The sequence below is a fragment of the Ctenocephalides felis genome, unplaced genomic scaffold (assembly GCF_003426905.1).
Source record: "Ctenocephalides felis isolate EL2017-DRISC unplaced genomic scaffold, ASM342690v1 CF-g0.4_SCAFFOLD_01886, whole genome shotgun sequence".
Taxonomy (NCBI): Eukaryota; Metazoa; Arthropoda; class Insecta; order Siphonaptera; family Pulicidae; genus Ctenocephalides; species Ctenocephalides felis.
In genome coordinates, this window is record NW_020538040.1 from 109,849,092 (window position 1) to 109,857,688 (window position 8,597).

The 8,597-nt window shown below is 47.1% G+C and overlaps 1 non-coding gene and 1 pseudogene across 1 annotated transcript; both read right to left on the reverse strand.

Moving 5' to 3' along the window:
• Positions 1–638: 638 nt before the first annotated feature.
• On the reverse strand, positions 639–7,245 carry LOC113378958 (annotated as a pseudogene).
• Positions 7,246–7,572: 327 nt separating this feature from the next.
• On the reverse strand, positions 7,573–7,727 carry LOC113378980. The gene has a single exon (XR_003367293.1). It is a non-coding gene; the product is annotated as a 5.8S ribosomal RNA (ribosomal RNA).
• Positions 7,728–8,597: the final 870 nt, after the last annotated feature.

Below are 8,597 nucleotides of genomic sequence, written 5' to 3' on the forward strand. Positions count from 1 at the left end.
AATATTTTATTATAAAAGAATCGAAATATTTATAGGTTGGAAGTTACTAATTATTTAGAGTATATTACAAAAATTAAATAAAAATAGCAACTTGCACGTATTTTGCACATTGACAACTTACACGTATTCTGCAAATTGACAACTTGCACGCATTCTGCAAATTGACAACTTGCACGTATTTTACACATTGACAACTTGCACGCATTTTGCATTATAGATAACTTATACGTACTTTGCTTATTAGCAACTTGTACGCATTTCCAAGAAATTTAGCAAAAAACATTCTCCCTATTTAGAATTTAATGAATTATATCATATATTTATATTAAAAAATTATGAAAAGTTTCTCTTAAAAAACATATATTTCGTAAACTTACAAAATATTTATAACTATTCTCTTGACATTATGGTTATTGAAAGAAATAATGAATATTTCTAGTATTGGAATTTGTCGATAAGTTTTGATTTACGTGCTGACTCACGCACGTTGTACAAAATAGCTAGGTAGATACCGAAGAAGTGTCACATGTACAGCATGTACAAGTTTTCGACTGTCAAGCCTACTGATTGTGGCATGGTGCAATGCGACGGCTTAAGGCTTATGCTCTAATAGCGTGGGGTGACGTCAAGCCAACATGACGAATCCCCAAGCCAAGGGCTGAGTCTCAACGGATCGCAGCGTGGTAACTGCTCTGCCGAGTACAACACCCCGCCAGGTACCTAAGTCGTTTACAAACGATTCCGAGTCTCTACATCGAACTAGTAACCCATGATCGACCGCTATAGGCAAGACAGATATAACGGACGGATAACGCCCCTGTCCAGCGCCTCATTCGGCTAAAAATGGCTCGTGCGATAAACGGCGTGTGCCGAATACCTAATAAATCACATTGTATTGAGCCTTTCGACTCACGAGACTCCTAGAGATATCGTTGCTTACTTTGTCTAGAAAGGATACGTCCTTAGAGGCGTTCAGGCATAATACCACGGATGGTAGCTTCGCACCACCGGCCGCTCGACCGAGTGCGTGAACCAAATGTCCGAACCTGCGGTTCCTCTCGACTGAGACCGTCTCACGACGGTCTAAACCCAGCTCACGTTCCCTATTTGTGGGTGAACAATCCAACGCTTGGCGAATTCTGCTTCGCAATGATAGGAAGAGCCGACATCGAAAGATCAAAAAGCAACGTCGCTATGAACGCTTGGCTGCCACAAGCCAGTTATCCCTGTGGTAACTTTTCTGACACCTCTTGCTGAAAACTCTTCAAGCCAAAAGGATCGATAGGCCATGCTTTCGCAGTCCCTGTGCACACTGAACAACGGGATCAAGCCAGCATTTGCCCTTTTGCTCTACGCGAGGTTTCTGTCCTCGCTGAGCTGGCCTTAGGACACCTGCGTTATTATTTGACAGATGTACCGCCCCAGTCAAACTCCCCGCCTAGCAGTTTCCTCGAATCGGATCACGCTAGAGTATTGTTGGCGATCGGCGCAATGGCTCACACCACTCTTATGCGCTTGGCTCTAGAAAACCGTGACAGTCGGAACGCAAGTTTTCGACGCACGCTTTCCGCCCAATCGAGTAAGTAAACGAAACGATGAAAGTAGTGGTATTTCACCGACGATATTACTATCTCCCACTTATGCTACACCTTTCATGTCTCCTTACAATGCCAGACTAGAGTCAAGCTCAACAGGGTCTTCTTTCTCCGCTAATTTTTCCAAGCCCGTTCCCTTGGCAGTGGTTTCGCTAGAAAGTAGATAGGGACAGTGGGAATCTCGTTAATCCATTCATGCGCGTCACTAGTTAGATGACGAGGCATTTGGCTATAAAACTGTCCCAAAGTGGGACACTTCCTGGTATGATATTGACCAGTCGCGATTAAGACACTTGATTTCCTCGTAACAAGAGTACCGTGTCAAGACATCGGCACCCTAACTGCCACGATTTAATCAAGCGTCTATAGTGACGCAGGATTAACAAGATTCACCTTTGCACTATCACCCTCCATCGAAATCACCACCGGATGTGGCAAGGAAAAACCACCAGTACTGGAGTTCAGTAACAGCAATGCGGATCGCTACTGATCCAATTCAGCACTGATGTAGAGGATCCCTCGCAGGTTATTGCCGCAACCTACTTCTTTAGGGAACAGCAGAATTTAGTCAGTGTCCGATCGCACGGCATACCCCAGAGTTGGAATATGACATGCCATCGGAAACCGTCCACGGGGCACCGCGTGGAGGTATCTGCTGCCTTTGACAAACGGGATGTTGTTGTTTGTCAAATGCCTCACAAAAGCCAGAAGGGCTATAACACATAACATAAAAGTGGACAACACAGACAACACAATGGGCCTCCCGTGATTGCTTCCTCTGCGTTTAGTGTAAGAATAAAAATTTAAAGAAACCCGTAGCTCCGACACATACGGGTACGCTTTGGAAGTTCACCGCCCGGCAGTTAGAATTAAATATCGTTTTAGGAAAAATCATATTCATTGTTATTTGCATGGTGGACTATTGGTATCTTGCACTTAGCCGTCTAAAAACCTATTGCTCATTTCTATTGATGTTCTTAATGCAACCAGTACTGATGTTAAGCCAGTGTGTTTGGGGCGTTTGGAGAGAAGGGATAAGTTTGATAGGGTTTTGGGGGGTAGGGAACCACGGGATCCCACAACTATCGGGAGAACCCGACAGTGTGTTGCTCCGGTGATATTGAGTACCTCTGGGTAGAGGCACTCATATTTAAGGATTTTCTCCATATTCGCTTTTCCGAGAGAATTTCCCTGCTCAAGTCTGACTGTAACGTCGACGATATATGATTCCTCAGCATCCCATAAGATGAGGTCGGGCTTTAACCGTTTTCCATCAACTGTGAATGATGATTCAATCATGTAACGCCCAGCAGGGTGTTTATCAATAAATTCACTTCGACATAGAGACACGATTTCGTTGTGTCTGTGAATTCTCTGCGGCTTTACGAATGTACACTGGCCTAGTACATGTCCAAGGGTCTCATTGGCAGAATGGCATCGTCGGCATGTTATATCGCTCATTGGTGTTGCGCGAGCAAGTGCTGCTCGACAACCAAATGTGTTGCTGCGGAGTCGAAGAGCATCGATATAGCGAGAGTTACCTTTGAGAAGGTGGGGCTTCCAGAGCCAGGAGTTTCCAATAGTGTCCTTTCGGAACATTGTAGCTCCCATGCCCTGGGACGCGCAACTCGCCCATCTTCGGAACTCGTCCTCGACAGCTCTTCGCTTCGCGCTTTCAATGGCCTTTATGTTGAGCGGGCCTCTAATATTTGCGCGATGTGCCATTTCAGCAACTCTATTGCTTACATTGCTCTGCTCCCATAGTGCTTCTAATACTGGGTCTCCAGAATCTCGACATCTAGCCATTGATTTTAGGAAAGAGTAAAAAGCAACTCTTTCCAATCGAGGTAGGCCGAGTCCTCCATTTCCTGGGGAGGTATGCAGGAAGGCAGAGCTAGTAGAATGAGGGAGGTGGAAAATTTCCCTCGTAAAGTTGCGAAGTGCCTTGTCTAACCCTTGTAGGTCGCCTTGAGATGGTGGGTCTACGGTTAGCCGGTACAAATAGTGCGGGATGATAAATCGCTTAAGCATTTCCAGTTTCTGAGTGGGCTTAAGTCTCAGTTTCTTGATGTTAGGGAGACAACCATGGAGGTCGCCCACTACTTTTTTGTGTTCAAACCCTTTCCAGGGTGAGAATCTCAGTCCAAGGTAGTCAAAGTGCCCATCCGGACCACATTGAGGAAGCATTTTACCGCTTATCTCAACTTTAGGGTCCAGAAGTATCCATGACTTCCCTCGAACCGATATCTGGAAACTGCTGCATTTTTCAACCGCAACATGCATACCAAGATCACTTAAAAATTGGGAGGTCATGTTCAGCTTTTTCTGAAGATCCTGCGGTGTTCTACCGAAAACCACAAGATCGTCAGCGAAAGCCAGAACAGAGACGCTCTGGGAACCAATACTGATTCCTTCTCCCGTGCTCTCAAGTTGTTCGAGAAGGGGATCTAAGACACAGTTAAACACAGCGGGGAAAGCGGGTCACCCTCCTTAACCCCTCGTTTAATGTTAACTGCAATCTTATCATTCCCCGATTTGATCTCGGTGTAGATGTTTTCGTGCATGGACATTACCAGTTCTCTTGTGTGATTGGGTAATCCTAGTCTTGTCAAAGCGTCTTTGATTGCTGCATGTGGGATCATGTCAAACGCTTTAGATATGTCTAATACGGCACATGACGCTCCTTTATGTGTCTTGGCAAACTTTATGATTTTGCTAAGTGCGAAAATGTTATTAAAACAGCCATTTTCAAGGGTGAAGCCCTTTTGGCGTTTGTTGATAGTTATGCAATTCCAAAATCCTTTCTCAATGATTCCGGAAAAGAGTCTTGCCAAGAGCGATCCAATCGTAATTGGGCGCCAGTTCTCCGCCTTGGAGCAATCTTTGCCTCTCTTGGGTATAAGAGTTGTTGAGCAGACCCTCCAGGACTTTGGAAAGTACCCGGACCAGACAATTAAATTAAAGAGAGTCATAGTTAAATTAAGAGTAAGAGAATTAAGAGAGTCATAATTAAATTAAGAGAGTCATAGTTACTCCCGCCGTTTACCCGCGCTTGCTTGAATTTCTTCACGTTGACATTCAGAGCACTGGGCAGAAATCACATTGCGTCAACACCCGCTAGGGCCATCGCAATGCTTTGTTTTAATTAGACAGTCGGATTCCCCTAGTCCGTGCCAGTTCTGAGCTGACCGTTGAATGGCGGCCGAAGAGTACGACTGACCGACCGAAGCCGGCACAGAAACCTCGCAGCAAGAAAGATCCGCGGGGGGCCTAGACACGGGACCGAGCTCGGATCTAAGTCACAAGGACAATTTCACCTTGCCCAGGCCCGGCACATCGGCCTACGCCCGCTTTCCAACCAAGCCCGGCACGCCCCGATCCTCAGAGCCAATCCTTATCCCGAAGTTACGGATCCAATTTGCCGACTTCCCTTACCTACATTTATCTATCGACTAGAGGCTCTTCACCTTGGAGACCTGCTGCGGATATGGGTACGAACCGGCGCGACACCTACCGTGGCCCTCTCCTGGATTTTCAAGGTCCGAGGGGAAGATACGGACACCGCCACAACTGCGGTGCTCTTCGCGTTCCAAACCCTATCTCCCTTCTAAAGGATTCCAGGGAACTCGAACGCTCATACAGAAAAGAAAACTCTTCCCGTATTTCCCGACGGCGTTTCCAGGTCATTTTGGGTTACCCCGACGAACTCTCTTGCGAGGGCCCGACTTGTAAACGGTTCCGCTGCCGGGTTCCGGAATAGGAACCGGATTCCCTTTCGCCCGATGGGTGTGAAATTTTATTCAAAATAAAATACACCGACATCAACATAGGATTTCTCCTGGGGCTTAGAATCGACTGACTCGTGTGCAACGGCTGTTCACACGAAACCCTTCTCCACGTCAGTCCTCCAGGGCCTCGCTGGAGTATTTGCTACTACCACCAAGATCTGCACCGATGGCGGCTCCAGGCAGGCTTACGCCCAAACCCTTCTGCGCCACACACCGCGACCCTCCTACTCACCAGGGCGTCAAAACAAACTATTATGAACGTTTCTCATGCCCTGGCGGCCGAGTATAGGCACGACGCTTCAGCGCCATCTAGTTGCTTCGGCAGGTGAGTTGTTACACACTCCTTAGCGGATTCCAACTTCCATGGCCACCGTCCTGCTGTCTTAAGCAACCAACGCCTTTCATGGTATCCCATTAGCGTCGTTTAGGCGCCTTAACTCGGCGTTTGGTTCATCCCACAGCGCCAGTTCTGCTTACCAAAAATGGCCCACTAGGCACTCTGATCCAAATCTCTGGCTTCACTATTCAAGCAAGCCAGAGATCTCACCCATTTAAAGTTTGAGAATAGGTTGAGGTCGTTTCGGCCCCAAGGCCTCTAATCATTCGCTTTACCGGATGAGACTCGCTCATCGAATGCCAGCTATCCTGAGGGAAACTTCGGAGGGAACCAGCTACTAGATGGTTCGATTAGTCTTTCGCCCCTATACCCAGTTCCGACGATCGATTTGCACGTCAGAATCGCTACGGTCCTCCATCAGGGTTTCCCCTGACTTCGACCTGACCGGGCATAGTTCACCATCTTTCGGGTCCCAGCGTGTACGCTCTGGGTGCGCCTCTTCTCGCAATGAGAGTGAGACGCCCCGGGATTGCGAGCACGCATCCGTAGATGCGGTCCGTCATCCCTCAGTTCACTTAAGCGAACCTTTACTTTCATTGCGCCTTTAGGTTTTGTATTTCCCAATGACTCGCGCACATGCTAGACTCCTTGGTCCGTGTTTCAAGACGGGTCCTGAAAGTACCCAAAGCAATAGCATCGCTGACCGGTAATAGAGTCCGTTCGAGAACACGGTAGCTAACAGCTCGAGGCGGCATCGATGCCGGACTAGGTCCGACGGCCAATAACCGTCCGTGCTTGCAACCGGCCGAACGCTTAAAAGCGACCCTATACCATATCATTTATACCGTCTGGCAGTCGGCCGGAGCACGCGGGGTCTGGCGCGAATAAATTCGTGACAGGCTACCGCCGCGGTCGTAGATCGACACCAAACGGGTCGCGACGTCCTACTGAGAGAGAAGTGCATGCCATCGCCGCCTAACGCATAAACCGACGGCGTATCGCAGGACGAATCCCGGTCAATCGCACGCCATAAATGGAAGACAATGATAACATTGAATCTCTCCTTTCGATCTTTCGGGTTTCTCAGGTTTACCCCTGAACGGTTTCACGTACTCTTGAACTCTCTCTTCAAAGTTGTTTCAACTTTCCCTCACGGTACTTGTTCGCTATCGGTCTCGTGGTCATATTTAGCCTTAGATGGAGTTTACCACCCACTTAGAGCTGCACTCTCAAGCAACTCGACTCTGAGGAGAGATCCTCTCGATACGCGCAACGGTCGCTACGGGCCTGGCACCCTCTATGGGTAAATGGCCCCATTCAAGATGGACTTGAACTCGCCGCAACGCACCGAGATAATCGGATCCTCCCTAACACTACATTCCCAGCGTCCGTCTCCGGCCGCGGGATTTAGTGCTGGGCTCTTCCCTGTTCGCTCGCCGCTACTAAGGGAATCCTAGTTAGTTTCTTTTCCACCGCTTAGTAATATGCTTAAATTCAGCGGGTAATCTCATCTGCTCTGAGGTCGTATTATGATTATGATGTGCTCGCAAACGTTAGTAAGCAAGCGCACACAAAATCGACGAGGAACCTTTGAATCGTCCAAATTTGCCGGAACGAAACCGCATTTCGAAGAGTTCGGGTTTCCGGTTATCGGGAGGGTCGCAAGAATATAAAATCTCTAGGACACACAACCCGCCGTAATCCCACAGAACGTCAACGAACGGTAATGTCCGATGTTGCAAAGTGGACTGGCTCACACGTTGAGTGAATTATTTAAGAGCACGCATTTACGCGAAACTCCATCATTCGCCGGCAAGCCGTTTAAAGCAAGCGGCAGTCTGGTAATGTTATACGACTCTCAGCCAGAGGTGGTCCGGGAACAGTATCCGAGGACCGCAATGTGCGTTCGAAATGTCAATGTTCATGTATCCTGCAGTTCACATGTCGACGCGCAATTAGCTGCGTTCTTCATCGACCCACGAGCCAAGTGATCCACCGTTCAGGGTGATTTTATATATATTTATACATGTTTCGATCGTGATCCCCTCGAAATCGTTTAAGAACTCGGGCGATTCTGAAACTAGTATGATTATTATGGTTACAATTAGTACACCGTAAAGCTTTCGCGTTTCGGTCCGAGATACAAAATCTCGTTTCAAAATTGAAATATGAATATTTCACTGTGTGTGAGATTGAAAAATCTGCTTTCGCTGATTTTTATTTTCTTAAAACAACGCAATGAAGCGAATGTTCAAATTCGCACAATTTGAATAAAATGTGCAGAGTATATAGAATACTAACGCAAGCGTTTACTACAATCGACTTTAAAACACTAGACTTTCATCTAGCGCCCAAAGAATTGATTGAGCTATGCGTTTAAAGTATAATATTCAAAAAGAACGCCGTTTTCACAAACGAACTTCGTCATTCGCTCAGGCATCTGGCGATACCGAGCAGATATACATGGCAGTGCTCTCACACAATGCATAAGAGCGCTAAGCGGTTGTAAACTGCGTCACGCTGCTTTTGCACACTGCGCAATATTTTGCGACTAGCTCCGGTCAAACGTTAATGAAACGAATGATCATTGCCAGAGGCTTTTGCCCACAGTATAATATACTATGGGAGCGCACAACATTTAGTCTGCAACATTATATTGCGACATATAGCACACGTTTCATTCACTTAATAGTAAATGTACGTTAATGATCCTTCCGCAGGTTCACTACGGAAACCTTTTACGACTTTTACTTCCTCTAAATAATCAAGTTTGGTTATCTTCCCAGCAACATCGGCAATGTCGAAACGCTGCCGCGCACCGGTCCGAAGACCTCACTAAATAATTCAATCGGTAGTAGCGACGGGCGGTGTGTACAA